Source organism: Globicephala melas, chromosome 8, assembly GCF_963455315.2.
Source record: "Globicephala melas chromosome 8, mGloMel1.2, whole genome shotgun sequence".
NCBI lineage: Eukaryota > Metazoa > Chordata > Mammalia > Artiodactyla > Delphinidae > Globicephala > Globicephala melas.
Window position 1 is genome coordinate 77,344,731 of NC_083321.1, and position 19,492 is coordinate 77,364,222.

Sequence of the window (19,492 nt, forward strand, 5' to 3'; positions counted from 1 at the left end):
AGGCCATGGTCTCCTCTGCTGCCTAATCTTCTGCTACTCTTTTCTGCTCCAGAAGATTTACTGAGCTTTCCCTATGCAGTTTATTTATTTCTGTTGCTTTGTTATATTACTTCCTCTACCTGGGATGCTTCCCACCCATTCTTTACCTGGTGAAACCCTATTACTGCTCCTGGCCCAGCTCAGAAATTACACTGAAGTTATATTAAATGTACAAAACAGGCCACGTAAAAGACAAAGATTTATCAACTGGATAGCAAAACTATGAACTGTTCATAAGCAATATATCTTAAAACTAAGATTCCAAAAAGCTGAAAGGTATTGAAAGTGAAGGTATAGGAAAGAAATATACTATACAATTACTAATCAGAGAAAAGGTGATGAGTGGTACTGGTTCATGACGGTGACATGGGAAGATCCTAAACTCACCTCTTCCCATAGACACACTGAATCTACAGCCAATTACACAACAATTTCCTCTGGGAAAAAAGACACCCCAAAACTGGCTGAGTGACTCCTACACATTGGGCAAATGAGAAAAAAACCAACACTGAGGCAGGTAGGAGAGGCTGACACAATCTCGCCATAAACTCTGCAACCCGCTCCTGCCCTCAACCTGCTGCAGTGACACACAATCAGAAGGGAACTCAAAACCTGTAGCTTCTCCCTGAGGAGTGAAAGGTTTGAACCCCACATCAGGCACCCGACTTTTAAGACCTGCACCTGAGAGGTGAGCCCTCTAAGCTTTGAAAACCAATGGGGCCATGTCCTTGAGACCCCCAAGGCCATAGCCAACTGAGAAATGGCTCTTAAAGGGCACTCATCTTCAGACTCACCCCACCCCAAGGACCAGCTCAGAGGCAGTCAATTGAGAGGCACCCAGACTTCATGTGAAAGAGGCTCATTTCCTAATCTGAAAGTTTGGTATGAGCAGAAGGAATCTAATCTAACACATGTCTAAGGGCCTACTGGGGTACCCTCTAGGGACAGAGGCTGGTGGGCACCATCTTTTTGCTCTCCCTCACTCCCGCTCACCAGGATCTCCCAGAAAGGAGTCTATGCCCATCTCTGGTGCCCCAACTTTTGTGGTTGCTGCCAGGGGAGACCTTTAGAATGACTGGCTCTGGTCAGCAGGGTATATGCTCACAAGTTCCACAGGACTGTAACCAACAGAGAAAGAGCTCTCAACCAGCTACCACTCCCCAGGACACAGCAAGAGGCAACAGACCCAGGAGCTCAGCCTTTCTGTGAAAGAGGCCTATTATCTTATCAGCTAGGCCTGAGGGGCAGGCTTCTAATTAAACACACATCTAAGGGCTGACCACAATCCTTTCCAGAGACCTGGGGGGTGGGTGCTATCTTCATGTTCTCCCTCTGCCACACTCCAGAGCACCAGTGTATCCTGGAGTGGACTTGTATATGTGTCTGGTGCCCTGTTTTTTGTGGCTGCCCCTCCCCCCCCCACACCACCAGGGGATGCACTTGATTGCCTGGCTCTGGAGGCCAGGGGGGGCTTGTGTTCCTAGGTCCCATGGGACTGTAACAAATGCAAAGGTAGTTCCTGGCTGGCTGCCACCCCCAGAGAACTGTGCAGATAGCAGATCTTTCTGAGAGAGAGGCCTTCTTGCTTGTCCAGGAGCTTTGGCCTGAGGGGCAGGCTTAGGGTTTGGCACACTTTTAGAGCGGCCTACAAAGGCGCTCTCGGGAATGGAGGCCAGGGGACACCATCTTTGCACTCTCTCTTTGCCTCATTCCAGGTCTCTGGGATCTTCTGGAAAGGAGGCTGTCCATTTTTCTGAGGCACCAATTTTGTGATGCTGCCCAGGGGACACCTCCAGATCACCTGGCTCTAGCTGCCAGTGGGACTTATGTTTGTGGTCCCAGAGAACTGTATATATTTGCATACTTTGAAAGCTGTTACCTGAGGGTTTAGCTTCCAATCAGGTTTAGTCTAGGTGCTGACTGAGATCCTCTCCTACACTGACAGGTCTTGGCATACTCTCAGCTACTAGCATCCATTAAAAACAAAATAGACTACTTAACAATCAAAAAAGTTTGAGAGACAACCAAGAGCTAGGGCAGGATTGAACAATAAGGTTCATCTCCTACATGGACTCTCTCCTTCAAGTCTGGGCAAGGTGGCTGTTTCATCTAATGCATAGAAACCAATGTAGAGAATCAAGGAAAATGAAGAAACAGAGAAATATGTTCCACAGGAAAGAACAAGATAAAACATCAAAAAAAGACTTTAATGAAACAAAGATAAGTAATTTACCTGATAAAGAGTTCAAAATAACTGTCATAAAGATTCTCACTGAATTTGGGAGAAGAATGGATGAATACAGTCAGAACTTCAACAAAGGGAAAATATAAGAAAGTAACAAAAGAAGTCACAGAGCTGAAGAATACAATAACTGAAAAATACACTAAAGGGGCTCAAGAGTAGACTAGATAAAGCAGGAGAAAGGATCAGTGAACTCAAGGACAGGACAGTGGAACTCTCCCAATCAAAGCAGCAAAAAGGAAACAGAGTGGAAAAAAAAGTGAAGATACTTTGAGGGACTTACAAGACAACATCAAGCAGACCAACATTTGCATTATAGGGGTGCCAGGAAAATAAGAGAGAAAGGGGCAGAAAATTTATTGAAAGAAAATAATGGCTGAGAAGTTCCCCAACCTGGGGAGGGACTGATATCCAGATCCAGGAAATCCAGAGAGTTCCAAGTAAGATGAACCCAGAGAGACCCACACAAAGACACATTATAATTAATGTGTCAAAAGATAAAGACAAGGAGAAAATCTTAAAAGCAGCAAGAAAACCCCCCAACCTATTCCATATAAGGGAATCCTCATAAAAACAACAGATTTTTCAGCAGAAACTTTGCAGGCCAGAAGGGAGTGGCACAATATATTCAAAGTGCTTAGAGGAAAAACTGTCAACCAAGAATACTCAATCTGGCAAAGTTATCATTCAGAATTGAAGGAGAGATAAAGAGTTTTTCCAGAAAAGCAAAAGCTAAAGGAGTTCACCACTAAACTGGCCTTATAAGAAATGTTAAAGGGACTTCTTTAAGCTGAAACAAGAAGGTGCTAATCAGTAACAGAGAACATATTAAAGAATAAGTATCACTGGTAAAGGTAAAATTCAGAATAATCTAATGTAAAGGTGGTAGATTAATCACTTATAGAGCTAGTATGGAGATTAAAACACAAAACTAATAAAAATAACTATAATTATAATGATTAGTTGAAGAATACACAGGATAAAAAGATGTAAATGTGACATCAAAAACATAAAACGTGGGGGTGGGGAGAGCAAAACTGTAGAGCTTTAGAACCTATTTAAATTTAAGTTGTTACCAGCTTAACACAGACTGTTATAAATAAGTTCTTATATGTAAGCTTCAAGGTAACCACAAAGAAAAACACCTCTAGTAGATACACAAAACATAAAGGAATCTAAGCATACCACTAAAGTATGTCATCAAACCACAAAAGACAACAACAAGAGAAGAAGAAAGGAATACAGGACCTGCAAAACAGCCAGAAAACAATTAACAAAATGGAAGTAAGTCCATACCTATCAACAATTACTTTAAATGTCAATGGGCTAAATTTTCCCATTGAAAGATACAGAGTGGATTAAAAAAACCCACCCATCTATATGTTGCCTACAGGAGACTCACTTCAGATACAAGGACACAGAGACTGAAAGAGAGGGGATAGAGAAATATATTCCCTGCAAACGGAAACAAAAAGAAAGCTGGGGTAGCTATACTTACATCAGACAAAATAAACTTTAAAACAAAGATATTAATAAGAGACAAAGAAGGGCATCACATAAAGGTGTTAAACAAATAAGAAAATATTTGTAAATATTTATGCACCCAACATAGGAGCACCTAAATATATAAAGCAAATATTAACAGACCTACAGGGAGAAAAAGACAGCAATACGATAACAATGAGGGACTTTAATACCCCACTTACATCAATGGATAGATCATCCAGACAGAAAATCAATAAGGAAACACTGGCCTTAAATGACATGTTAGAACATAGAGACTTAACAGATATATACAGAACATTTCATCCAAGAAGCAACAGAATGCACAATCTTCTCAAGTGCACATGGAGTATTCTCCAGGATAGATAATATATGAGGCCAGAAGACAAGTCTTAACAAAGTTAAGAAGACTAAAATAATATCAAGCATCTTTTCCAACCACAATGGTAGGAAACTAGAATTCAATTACAAGAAGAAAACTGGAAAATGCACAAATATGTGGAAATTAAACAACATGCTACTGAACAAATGGGTCAAAGAAGAAATCAAAGAGGAAACAAAAAATACCTTAAGACTAATGAAAATGTAAATACAGCATACCAAAACTTATGGGATGCAGCAAAAGTAATTCTAACAGGGAAGTGCATAGCTATAAATGCTGACGTCAGGAAACAAGAAAAATCTCACATAAACAACGTAACTTTACACTAAAGAAACTAGGAAAAAAACAAATTGAGACTCAAAGTTAGTAGAAGAATTAAAATAACAAAGGTCAGAGTAGAAAAATGAAATAGAGACTAAAATGACAATAGAAAACATCAATGAAATCAAGAGTTGCCATTTTGAGAAGATAAACAACAAATGGACAAACTTTCAGCTAAAGTCAGAATTGAAAGAGGTGACATCAAAATAGATACCACAGAAATACAAAGAATGTTCAGACACTACTATGAACAATTATATGCCAAAAAATTGGACAACCTAGGAGAAATAGATAAATTCTTTGAAACATAAAACCTTCCAAGACTGAATCATGAAGAAATAGAAAATCTGAACAGACCAATAGGGAGGTTGAATCAGTAATCAAAATCTCCTAAAGATAGCCTCATCCACCAGAAGGCAGACAGCAGAAGCAAGAAGAACTATATTCCTGCAGCCTGTGGGAAAAAAAAAACACATTCACAGAAAGATAGACAAGATGAAAAGGCAGAGGGTTATGTACCAGATGAAGAAACAAGATAAAACCCCAGAAAAACAACTAAATGAAGTTGGAGATAGGCAACCTTCCAGAAAAAGAATTGAAAATAATGATAGTGAAACAGATTAAACCTCAGAAAAACAACGAAATGAAGTGGAGAGAGGCAACCTTCCAGAAAAAGAATTCAGAATAATGATAGTGAAGATGATCCAGGACCTCGGAAAAAGAATGGAGGCAAAGATAGAGAAGATGCAAGAAATGTTTAACAAAGACCTAGAAGAATAAAGAACAAACAAACTGAGATGAACAATAAAATAACTGAAATGAAAACTATACTAGAAGGAATCAAGAGCAGAATAACGGAGGCAGAAGAATGGATAAGTTACCTGGAAGAAAGAATGGTGGAATTCACTGCTGCGGAACAGAATAAAGAAAAAAGAATGAAAAGAAATGAAGACAGCCTAAGAGACCTCTGGGACAACAGTAAACGCAAGAACATTCGCATTACAGGGGTCCCAGAAGGAGAAGAGAGAAAGGACCCGAGAAAATATTTGAAGAGATTATAGTTGAAAACGTTCCTAACATGGGAAAGGAAATAGGCACCCAAGTCCAGGAAACTCAGAGAGTCCCATACAGGATAAACCCAAGGAGAAACATGCCGAGACACAAAGTAATCAAATTGGCAAAAATTAAAGACAAATAAAAATTATTGAAAGCAGCAAGGGAAAAATGACAAATAACATACAAGGGAACTCCCTTAAGGTTAACAGCTGATTTCTCAGTAGAAACTCTACAAGCCAGAAGGGAGTGGCATGATATACTTAAAGTGATGAAAGTAAAGAACCTACAACCAAGATTACTCTACCCAGCAAGGATCTCATTCAGATTTGAAGGAGAAATCAAAAGCTTTACAGACAAGCAAAAGATAAGGGAATTCAGCACCACCAAACCAGCTCTACAACAAATGCTAAAGGAACTTCTCTAAGTGGGAAACACAAGAGAAGAAAAGGACCTACAAAAACAAACCCAAAACAATTAAGAAAATGGTCATAGAAAAATACATATCAATAATTACCTTAAATGTGACTGGATTAAATGCTGCAGCCAATATATATACTGTCTATAAGAGACCCACTTCAGACCTAGGGACACATACAGACTGAAAGTGAGGGGATGGAAAGAGATATTCCATGTTAATGGAAACCAAAAGAAAGCTGGAGTAGCAATACTCATATCAGATAAATAGAATTTAAAATAAAGAATGTTACAAGAGACAAGGAAGGACACTACATAATGATCAAGGGATCAATCCAAGAAGAAGATATAACAATTATAAATATCTATGCACCCAACTTGGACCACCTCAATACATAAGGCAATTGCTAACAGCTATAAAACAGGAAATAGACAGTAACAAAATAACAGTGGGGGACTTTAACCAATGGACAGATCATCCAATGGAGAGATCATCCAAAATGAAAATAAATAAGGAAACACAAGCTTTAAATGACACAACAGACCAGATAGATTTAATTGATATTTATAGGACATTCCATCCAAAAACAGCAGGTTACACTTTCTTCTCAAGTGCACAAGGGACATTCTCCAGAATAGCTCACATATTGGGTCGCAAATCAAGCCTCAGTAAATTTAAGAAAATTGAAATCATATCAAGCATCTTTTCTGACCACAACGCTGTGAGATTAGAAATGAATTACAGGGAAAAAATTGTAAAAAACACGAACATTTGGAGGCTAAACAATACGTTACTAAATAACCAAGAGATCACTGAAGAAATCAAAGAGGAAATCAAAAAATACCTAGAGACAAATGACAATGAAAACACGACGATCCAAATCCTATGGGATGCAGGAAAAGCAGTTCTAAGAGAAAAGTTTATAGCTATACAAGCCTACCTCAAGAAACAAGAAAAATCTCAAATCAACAATCTAACCTTACACCTAAAGGAACTAGAGAAAGAAGAACAAACAAAACCCAAAGTTAGCAGAAGGAAAGAAATAATGAAGATCAGAGAAGAAATAAATGAAATAGAAACAAAGAAAACAATAGCAAAGATCAATAAAACTAAAAGCTGGTTCTTTGAGAAGATAAACAAATTGATAAACCATTAGTTAGACTCATGAAGAAAAAGAGGGAGAGGACTGAAATCAATAAAATTAGAAATGAAAAAGGAGAAGTTACAACAGACACCGCAGAAATACAAAGCATCCTAAGAGACTACTACAAGCAACTCCAGGCCAATAAAATGGACAACCTGGAAGAAATGGACAAATTCTTAGAAAAGTATAACCTTCCAAGACTGAACCACGAAGAAATAGAAAATATACACAGACTAATCACAAGTAATGAAACTGAAACTGTGATTAAAAATCTTCCAACAAACAAAAGTCCAGGACCAGATGGCTTCACAGATGAATTCTATCAAACATTTAGAGAAGAGCTAACACCCATTCTTCTCAAAGTCTTCCAAAAAATTGCAGAGGAAGGAACACTCCCAAACTCATTGTATGAGGCCACCATCATCCTGATACCAAAACCATACAAAGGTACTACAAAAAAAGAAAATTACAGAATATCACTGATGAATATAGATGCAAAAATCCTCTACAAAATACTAGCAAACAGAATCCAACAACACATTAAAAGGATCATACACCACAGTCAAGAGGGATTTATCCCAGGGATGCAAGGATTCCTCAATATAGGCAAATCAATCAATGTGATACACCACATTAACAAATTGAAGAATAAAAACCATATGATCATCTCAGTAGATGCAGAAAAAGCTTTTGACAAAATTCGACACCATTTATGATAAAAACTCTCCAGAAAGTGGGCATAGAGGGAACCTACCTCAACATAATAAAGGCCATATACAACAAAGCCACAGCAAACATCATTCTCAAAGGTGAAAAACTGAAAGCATTTCCTCTAAGGTCAGGAAAAAGGCAAGGATATCCACTCTCCCCACTATTATTCAACATAGTTTTGGAAGTCCTAGCCACGGCAATCAGGGAAGAAAAAGAAATAAAAGGATTACAAATTGGTCACTGTTTGCAGATGACACGATACTATACATAGAGAATCCTGAAAATGCCACCAGTAAACTACTAGAGCTAATCAATTGATAAAGTTGCAGGATACAAAATTAATGCCAAGAAATCTCTTGCATTCCTACACACTAATGATGAAAAATCTGAAAGAGAAATTAAGGAAACACTCCCATTTACCACTGCAACAAAAAGAATAAAATACCTAGGAATAAACCTACCTAGGGAGACAAAAGACCTGTATGCAGAACACTATAAGACACTGATGAAAGAAATTAAAGATGATACCAACAGATGGAGAGATATACCATGTTCTTGGATTGGAAGAATCAATATTGTGAAAATGACTGTACTACCCAAAGCAATCTACAGATTCAATGCAATCCCTATCAAATTACCAATGGCATTTTTTACATAACTAGAACAAAAAATCTTAAAATTTGTATGGAGACACAAAAGACCCCGAAGAGCCAAAGCAGTCTTGAGGGAAAAAACGGAGCTGGAGGAATCAGACTCCCTGACTTCACACTGTACCACAAAGCTACAGTAATCAAGACAATAAGGTACTGGCACAAAAACAGAAACATAGATCAGTGGAACAAGATAGAAAGCCCAGAGATAAACCCACACACCTATGGTCAACTAATCTATGACAAAGGAGGCAAGGATATACAATGGAGAAAAGACAGTCTCTTCAATAAGTGGTGCTGGGAAAACTGGGCAGCTACATGTAAAAGAATGAAATTAGAACACTGCTTAACACCATACACAAAAATAAACTCAAAATGGATTCGAGACCTAAATGTACGACCGGACACTATAAAACTCTTAGAGGAAAACATAGGAAGAACACTCTTTGACATAAATGACAGCAAGATCTTTTTTGATCCACCTCCTAGAGTAATGGAAATAAAAACAAAAATAAACAAAGGGGACCTAATGAAACTTAAAAGCTTTTGCACAGCAAAGGAAACCATAAACAAGACTTAAAGACAACCCTCAGAATGCGAGAAAATATTTGCAAATGAATCAACGGACAAAGGATTAATCTCCAAAATATATAAACAGCTCATGCAGCTCAATATTAAAGAAACAACCCAATCCAAAATGGGCAGAAGACCTAAATAGACATTTCTCCAAAGAAGACATACAGATGGCCAAGAAGCACATGAAAAGCTGGTCAATATCACTAATTATTAGAGAAATGCAAATCAAAACTACAGTGAGGTTTCACCTCACACCAGTTAGAATGGGCATCATCAGAAAATGTACAAACAACAAATGCTGGAGAGGGTGTGGAGAAAAGGGAACTCTCTTGCACTGTTGGTGGGAATGTAAATTGATACACCCACTATGGAGAAGAGTATGGAGGTTCCTTAAAAAACTAAAAATAGAATTACCATATGATCCAGCAATCCCACTACTGGGCATATACCAAGAGAAAACCGTAATTGAAAAAGACACATGCAACCCCAATGTTCATTGCAGCACTATTTACAACAGCCAGGTCATGGAAGCAATCTAAATCCCCAACAACAGATGAATGGATAAAGAAGATGTGGCACATATATACAATGGAATATTACTCAGCCAGAAAAAGGAACGAAATTGAGTCCTTTGTTGAGACATGGATGGATCTAGAGACTGTCATACAGAGTGAATTAAGTCAGAAAGAGAAAAACAAATATCGCATATTAAGGCATGTATATGGAACCTAGAAAAATGGTACAGATGAACTGGTTTGCAGGGCAGAAGTTGAGACACAGATGTAGAGAACAAATGTATGGACACCAAGTGGGGAAAGCCGTGGGGGGCTGGGGATGGTGGTGTGCTGAATTGGGCAATTGGGATTGACATGTATACACTGATGTGTATAAAACTGATGACTAATAAGAACCTGCTGTATAAAAAAATAAATAAAACAAAATAGAAAAAAAAAAAAAACCTAAAAACAAAACAAAAGAAAAACCTCCTAGCAAACAGAAGTCCAGGATAAGACAGCTTCACTGGTCAATTCTGCCAAATATTCAAGAATTAATACCAATCCTTCTCAAAACTCTTCCAAAAAAACAGAAGAGATAAGACTTCAAAAGTAATTTTAAGAGGTCAGCATTACCTTGATACCAAAATCAGACAAGGATGCCACAACAAAAGAAAATTACAGGCCAATACCCCTGATGAATATGGATGCAAAAATCCTCAACAAAATATTAGCAAACTGGATTCATCAATACATGAAAAGAATCATACACCATAATCCAGTGGGATTTATTCCAGTGATGCAAGGATGGTTCAACATCTGCAAATCAATGTTATATACCACATTAACAAAATGAAGGATAAAAACCATATGATTATCTCATTAGATGCAGGAAAAGCATTTAGGAAAATTCAACATTTATGATAAAAATTCTCTGCAAAGTGGGTACCGAAGGAATGTACCTCAACATAATAGAGGCCATATATGATAAGCCCACAGCTAACATCATACTCAATGGTGAAAAGCTGAAAGCTTTTCCTGTAAAATCAGGAACAAGACAAGTATGCCCATTCTCACCACTTTTATTCAACACAGTATTGGAAGTCCTAGCCCGAACAATTAGGCAAGAAAAAGAAATAGGGGCTTCCACTGGTGGCGCAGTGGTTGAGAATCTGCCTGCTAATGCAGGGGACACGGGTTTGAGCCCTGGTCTGGGAGGATCCCACATTCCGCGGAGCAACTAGGCCCGTGAGCCACAACTACTGAGCCTGCGCGTCTGGAGCCTGTGCTCTGCAACAAGAGAGGCCACGACAGTGAGAAGCTCACGCACCACGATGAAGAGTGGCCCCCACTTGCCACAACTAGAGAAAGCTCTCACACAGAAACGAAGACCCAACAGAGCAAAAATAAATAAATTAATAAACTCCTACCCCCAACATCTTCTAAAAAAAAAAAAAGAAATAAAAGGCATCCAAATTAGAGAGAAAGAAGTAAAATTGTCAGTATTTGCAAATAACATGGTATTATAAATAGAAAACCCTAAAGACTCCACAAAGAAAGTGTTAGAATAAACAAATTCAATAAAGTTTCAGGATACAAAATCAATATACAAAAATCTACTGCGTTTCTATACACTAATAACAAACTATCACAAAGAGAAATTAAGAAACCAATCCCATTTACAACTGCATGAAAGAGAATAAAATACCTAGGAAAAAATTTAACCGAGTAGGTAATGGACCTGTATACTGAAAACTATAAGACATTGATGTAAGGAATTAAAGAAGACACAAATAAATGGAAAAATATTCTGTGATCATGAATTAGAAGAACATTGTTAAAATATCCACACCATCCAAAGCAATCTACAGAGTCCATGCAATCTCTATAAAAATTCCAATGGTATTTTTCATAGAAATTGAACAAATGATCCTAAAATTTGTATGGAATCACAAAAGTCCCTGAGTAGCCAAAGCAATCTTGAGAAATAAAAACGAAGATGGAGGCATCACACTTTCTAAATTTAAGCTATAATTACAGAGCTATAGTAATCAAAACAGTATGGTATTGGCATAAAAATAGACATATATATCAACAGAACAGAACAGAGAGCCCAGAAACCACACATGTATGGTCAATTAATTTATGACAAAGAAGCCAAGAATATACAATGGGGGAAAGAACAATCTCTTCAATAAATGGAGATGGGAAAACCGGACAGCCATATGCAACAGAATGAAACTGAACCGCTATCTTACACCACACACAAAGCATTAATTCCAAATGGGGTAAGGACTTAATAGTACCTAATGTAAGACCTGAAACCATAAAACATCTAAAAAAAAATAGGTGGTAAAGTCCTTAAGTCTTGGCTATGACTTTTGGGATTGACACCAAAAGCAGAGACAACAAAAGCAAAAATAAACAAGTGGGACTACATCAAACTAAGATGCTTCTGCACAGCAAACGAAACCATCAACAAAATGAAAAGGCAACCTACTGAATGGGAGAAAATATCTGTAAATCATGTATCTGTTAAGGGGTTAGTATCCAAATTATATAAAGAAGTCATATAACTCAATAGCAAGAAAACCAGTAATTTCATTTAAAAAATAGGCACAGAATCTGAATAGACATTTTCCCAAAGAAGACATACAACAGACATATGAAAAGTGTTCAACATCACTAATCATCAGGAAAATGCAAATCAGAGAGACAATGAGATATCACCTCCTAACTGTTAGAATGGCTATTATCAAAAAGACAAAAAATAACAAGTCTTAGGAAAGATATGAAGAAAAGGGAATCCTTGTGCTCTCTGGGTGAGAATGTAAATTGGTGCAGCCACTATGGAAAACAGTTTGGAGGTTCCTCAAGATAGACCTACTGTATGATACAGCAATCCACCCCTGGGTATTTATTCCAGCGCCCCCCCCCCAAATGAAAACACTAAGTTGAAAAGATATGTGTGTGTGTATATATATATATATATATATATATATATATATATATACACTGCCATGTTCAGTTCAGCATTATGTACAACAGCCAAGATATGTAACCTAAGTGGCCTTTGATGAGTGAATGGATAAAGATGTGACACAGACACACACGCACACGCGCACGCGCACACAGTGGAATATTGCTCAGCCATTAAAAAAAAAAGGAATCTTGCCATTTGTGACAACAGGAATGGACCTTGAGTGCATTATGCTAAGTGAAATAAGTCAGAGGAAGAAAAATACTGTACGATGTCACTTTTATGTGGAATCAAAAGAAAAAACTGAGCTCACAGATAGGCGGCTGTCAAATGTGGAGAAGCTAGGGCGTGGCGGGGCAGGGGTGGTGGGTGAAAAGGATGAAGAGGACAAAAGGTACAAACTTTCAGTTATACAATAAGTAAGTCAGGGGATGTAATGTACAGACTGGCGACTATAGTTAATACTGTACTGCATATTTAAGTTACTAAGAGAGTGGCCGACCCGTCAGCAGCTGATGGCGGTCTCGAGGGGCAGTGCCATGCTGCTCCCTGCAAGCTGGTCCCGCGGCCAGGCGGGAAGCTGGCTCGAGGGCACGGCGCCATGAAGCTGTACAGCCTCAGCGTCCCGTACAAAGGCGATGCCAAGGCGGTGCCGCTCAAAGCTGCGTACGACGTGTCCTCCTTCAGCTTCTTCCAGAGGTCCAGCGTTCAGGAATTCATGACCTTCACAAGTCAACTGACTGTGGAGCGCTCTTCAAAAGGCAGCAGAGCTTCTGTCAAAGAACAAGAATATCTGTGCCATGTCTAAGTGAGAAGCGACAGTCTGGTGGGAGTGGTCATTGCTGACAGTGAATACCCATCCTGGGTGGCGTTTACCTTGCTGGAGAAGGTACTAGACGAATTTTCCAAGCAGGTCGAAAGGCCAGACTGGCCAGTTGGATTCCCCAATACCATCCAGTATGCAGGCCTGGACGGTCACCTCAGTAGATACCAGAACCTCCGAGAAGCTGACCCAATGACTAAAGTGCAGGCTGAACTAGATGAGACCAAAATCATCCTGCACAACACCGCGGAGTCTTTGTTAGAGCGAGGCGAGAAGCTAGATGACCTGGTGTCCAAATCTGAAGTGCTGGGAATACAGTCTAAAGCCTTCTATAAAACGGCCTGGAAACAAAACTCGTGCTGTGCAATCATGTGACAGCAGCTGGCAGAGGCCCCTGAGCTGGAACGTCACCGTCATTCACGTCGCAACTGCAGCCCCCAGGAAGCAGAGCGGCTGTGGAACGACCCGAGGGGGACAGACTCAACTTTGGCTTTGGAGCTCCTGGGAGGAACCGAAGGGTGGAAGGGACCTGGCGGTGGGGAACGTTCAAATTCACATGTCTAGTAATTTGAGGCCCCCTAAAAGTGTATTTTTGGGGCCAAATGAAACCATAAACCTCAGTGACTCCCGTTTAAAAAAAAAAAAGTTACTAACAGAATAAATCTTAAAAGTTCTCATCACAAGAAAGAAAAATTTTGTAACTATGTGTAGTGTTGGATGTTAACTAGGCTTATCATTTTGCCAGTATACACGATTATCAAATCATTATGCTATATGCCTGAAACTAATATAAAGTTTCACATCAATTATACCTCAATAAATAAAAGGAATGACCTTTGCCTCTTTTAAAATTAAGTTTTATACACTATGCTTATGTAATAAAACAGATTCCATAGTCCTTCTCCTACCAATTTTGTCACTTAAAAACATGCTCAAGGGCTTCCCTGGTGGTGCAGTGGTTGAGAGTCCGCCTGCCAATGCAGGGGATGCGGGTTCGTGCCCCGGTCCGGGAAGATCCCACATGCCGCGGAGCGGCTGGGCCCGTGAGCCATGGCCGGTGAGCCTGCGCGTCCGGAGCCTGTGCTCCGCAACGGGAGAGGCCACAGCAGTGGGAGGCCCGCGTACCGCAAAACAAAAAAACAAAAAACATGCTCAAGATTATAAGATAATTCAGTAAAGAGACTTTTTTTGGTGGGGGAGGTTTCTTGTAAATTCAAGTCAGGAAAAGCTACGAATGAGGGCAGAAATCAGTTGTGATAAATTAAAGGAATAACTAGTACCTACCAACCATGAGTAAAAAGAAAAAAAACCCAGAGATAAGACACTGATAACACAAGCCAAATTATGACCATAAATAAAGTTTTCCTGGCACACAGCTACACTCATTCACTCAAATATTGTCTGTGTCTGCTGTGATGCCAGGACAGAATTGATTATAGTTGCGATGGAGACCATATGGGCCCCAAAGCCACAAGTATTTACCATGTGGCCCTTCACAGAAAAACTTCACTGATTTCTGTCACAGGTTGTGGGTTTGTTTAATAAATGTTAATGGTTTGTAAAAGCTCCTTCCTGTAAGAACCAAACACATAAAAATTACATACCAGCAGCAGACTGTTCCCTAACAGAAGAATGTGTGGTTTTTCACACCATTACTGAAGTAACTGTATCCTAAGCAAACACTCACCCTGGCCATCAACTTTTTTCTCGGGAAAGTACCCATAGCACTTATAGCTTAGAGTAGTATAACTCCTCGGTATTCCTTTCAAGATAAACTAGTCGCAAAATATACTTCTAGGCCACACATGTAGTCACTTAAAACACCATTTATAAGCTTCCAGTTGTGGAGGTCATAAGTACGAATGGACGGCTCAGCTGGGTCTCTGCTCAGGGTCTCATGAAGGCTGAAATCAAGGTGTGGCTACGCTTGGCTCTTATCTGGAGGCTCTGGGAAAAAACCTGCTTCCAAGATCATTTAGGCTGCTGATAGTATCCAGGTCCTTGCATGAGGGTCCCATTTTCTTACTGTCTCAGCTGGGGCCACTCCATGCTCTTAAAGGCCACCTGTATTCATGTGGCCCCTCTGTCTTCAAAGCCAACAGCAGCATGTCCTTCTCACGCTTCAAATCTCTCCGACTTCCACTTCTGCCACCAGCCAGAGAAAACTCTTTGCTTTTAAAGGGCTCATATGATTATGCTAGGCCCACTCAATAGTTTGTCTTAAGGTCAACTGATTACTAACCTTAAGTACATCTGCAAAAACCCCTCTGCCAGGTAAGATAACATAATCACAGGAATGATGTCTCATATTCACAGGTGAGGGAATAAGACAAAGGGTGAGGGTCACTGGGGGGGTCATCTTAGAATTCCACCTCCCACACAGTGTTTTGGGTAAAGTTGATCCTGATTTGCAAATCTGGGAAAACTAAATTCCTAGCTGTTGAATGGGAGAAAGTGTCAGCAACCCCTCATTAAATTCAAAGGTTCAAAAGTCGGGCAAACAAAATTGGCTCCCAACCATAGGCAGGCTAAAGTTCCCCTATGTGAATTTATTGAATATATTGTTTTTGGAGGGGGAGGGAAGGTTACAAAAATGTGTTTCCTCATGTCCTGAATAATTAGTTATTAGCTACCAACAACTAATTGTCAAACCAGGGTTAATCAGGTCCCTTGTGTACCTGAACACAGAATTAACCCAATGCTGTGAGGCAAGTGCGCAACCTTCTCAAGGCTCCAGGGAAGAAATTTAAAATGGTCCTCTAGCAACAAATCACCAAGAGAATTAAAGCCTGTTCATTCATCATCTCTCAGCTACCTCAACTCCCCAGGACAATGTGTGTCCAGTCTGTTAGACAATGGTTTCTTTTGAAGTGTTCTTTTAACCACTTTTCTTATTCAGAAAATTCCATATCAGCTTTACCTCCCATTGAAGACGTGAACATCAGAGTGAGCACAATGGTACTCTAGTAGAAGAAAAATGAAAAAACTGGTTTAGGCATAGATTTATTACTCTAAAAAGAGAATTCAATATATCTATTTATGAACAGGAATTATTGGTGCAGATTAGAAGCATATGGCATAAAGACTGGGGGATAGTTTTGCCAGCACTTCTACCTCGGAGGTAGTAGTATCAATTCTATCAGCTCTTTAACATTTCCTACCATGCTTGGAATGGCTTTTCTGAATTAAGTGGAAAATGAACTGTGTTCCTCCTTTGTTTAAGCCAGGAAGTAGTAATGCTGTAAATACACTTTAAGTGACTGTGAGACTTTTTCATTCCAGTTACATGCCGAGATCACACTTCTTTCTGTAGAAACTTAGAAAATATATTGGAAGATAATGGAAAATTTATATAGAAATATGCACATATCTACATATCATATATGCACTATATATAAATATGCACTTTGTCTTAGAAACTGTGATGGATATTTTGTTTGTCCCTCTAGATCCCTCCCTACCCTTGACCCACCAGCCCTCTGCCCTAAAAAATGACATAGGTTCCCTTAACCCCTAGGCTTCTGGTTTGGTTAAGCCAAAGGGAAGGCATCATCTGCTGATACTTTATATTCCTCCTTATCCTTATTAGCTTGTATAACTAATTTGACTGAAAGGACAGTGTCTTTTACTGTTTGGGGACAGATCCAATCTGGGATGAGTCCACAGAGCCAAGCCCAGTCCTGTGTGCTCTATGCTCTACAGCTGTCTGTCTGCTATATTTATTTGATGTGTTTATTTAATGAATCTTTAAACAGTCCTCATTCTGATCCAGACACTGCTCTAATATATTGTAAATATTAGCAATCTTCATAATTACCCCGAGAGGCAGATGTTATGGTCATCCCCATTTTACAGATGAAACTGAGGTACAGAGAGGTTCAGTGACTTGAGAACAAACTAGTAAGGGGAGGAGCCAGGACGTGAACTGAGCCTCTGCTTTCAAGCACTGTGTTCCGTTGCCAGTCACAAAAAGTAGTGCCACCAAAACAAAAAGCTTTGGTTGGGATGGGTGAGTGTGTCATTGCCCCAGTGTTGACCTTCAACATGTTGTTAGATAAGAATAAGCTAGAAAATAGATTTTAGGGAGAAAAAATGATAACATACTCAGAGTTACTCTAAGTATTTAACAAACCTCAGCTGGGTATATACCGAATACTCTTGCTGTTCCATGTTCTACAATCCTACATATAGCAAATATTACCAGTCTGTCTCCATTGTAAAATACACAAAAAACAATAACAATAACTTCTCATATCCTGAAATATCATTTCATTGTCCCAGTAGCGCTAAAATGTATGAGAAAACAGGTCTGAAATAACATTATTAGTGCTATATCTGCAACATCAAAAGACTCTGCAGGTGGTGTTGTCACTCAGTCACAGAAGATTTATGGTCTGAACACGGAGAATAAGCATGTGTAATGTGCAGCTGCCACATAAGAATTTGGTCGTTAACGAGCTCAAAGCAACACAACAAAGAGATATTCAGTCAGCAAAAAAACTGTCTGCTCAAATGTCAGCAAAAAGAAATCCCTAGAGATGACAACTGTACAGTTTATAATCCACTATTAAATAATTTTAACTCATTGTATAAAGGCATTCGAATATTTAATACTGAACATTTTTTCTTACATGACAAAAGAAAAATGCAAACTTTACATAATTACCAAAAATACATACTTGCTTAAATGCTAGACATGGTACCAGAATCATGATGGCAGTAATCTGTGGGAGTAGGAAGAAAATAATGAACATCTGCTGCACCAGTAACTGGACTAGGTGCTTTTCATATTTTTAATTTTTAAAAAATTTCATGTGATCTGTATAATAGCACCAAGAAGTGGGTTTGCTCCCTGCAATTTACAGATGAGAAAACTGTGACTCAAGTTAACTAAATGCTCCAAATCGCTGTCAGACATGGTGGTGAACAGACCATAACACAGGTCGTTGGACTCCTCCGAGCCTGGTAATCTTTTCATTGATTTGCTCATTGTCTCCTGATGAAAATCCACCTGAATCCCAGAGCCTACTGTATTTACTTTAGATATTAACTTTACCTAAAAATTAATTAATTTTTGACTATCTTCACTGCACTAAAATCACCATCAATAAACAAATGTATATACTTAATACCAAAAGTTGAAGCTAAAATAAGAGCTCAGAATTTAAAAATCAAGAGCCTCTCATAATTTTCATTGTGATAACTGTAGATGTACCAAAAAAGTACAAAGAATAATACCAACATCTGTGTCCTCATTATTCTGATAAAGAAATAAAACTGCCAATTAAGAAACCCCCTAAAAGTGTGTACCTCCTCAACTGCAGTCCATTCCAAGTAACCACTACCCTGAATTTATCATAGATTTCTTTGTATTTTTACTGTACACTATTTCTAAGCAACAAAATACTGTTTTTCACATTTAAATTTTATATAACTAGCATCATGCTATATATTTTTCTGTTCTTGTTTTTTTTACTCAATATTACATTAATAAATTTCACTCATGTTGACATCTATACCCCTAATTCACACATTTCTCATAGTATTAAACTTGTTTTTAATACCAAGAATATTTTGAGATGTTTTCTGTTTGTATGAGTCTGATTACATGAAATGACTAACTCCAATATCTTTCTGAACCATCTAGCCAGAACACAGCTGAAAGGCAAAACATGCCTTCATGCATTCCAGCTCTTTAGTTTTAAGGGATCCATCCCCTTTGGCCCACCTTCAGAACCCAACAACTACTTTTACGTATCTGGCTAAATTCTAGCTCAAGTTGGTAAAGGTGTATGTGCGTATTCACTGAAGCACTGTTTAGATGAGTAACAGTATCTACTAATGGGGGCATGGTTAAAGAAATTATGGTACCTCCATACTATGGAACGTAACACAAACATGAAAATGAATGAGAGAGCTATACATACTCTGGTGGTTTAAAACATATCCACAAATTCTTTGATATGCCTCTCTTCAAAAGGTGAAGTCTAATTTCACTTCCCTTGTATGTGGACCTAACTTAGAAACTTGCTTCCAACAAAGAATATGGCAAAATGATGTAACTTCGGAGGCTAGGTCAGAAAAAGGATTGCTTCTACTTGGCTCTCTCTAGGATCTAGTGAATCTCTAAGATGGCTCATTCTTGGGGAAGCCTGC

The 19,492-nt window shown here is 38.8% G+C and overlaps 1 protein-coding gene and 1 pseudogene across 1 annotated transcript in view; one reads left to right on the top strand and one right to left on the bottom strand.

Moving 5' to 3' along the window:
• TMEM123 (transmembrane protein 123) overlaps positions 1-19,492 on the bottom strand; it is a 72,456-nt gene that overhangs the window by 14,939 nt on the left and 38,025 nt on the right. The window lies entirely within an intron of this gene.
• On the top strand, positions 13,115-13,727 carry LOC115867496 (synaptobrevin homolog YKT6 pseudogene; annotated as a pseudogene).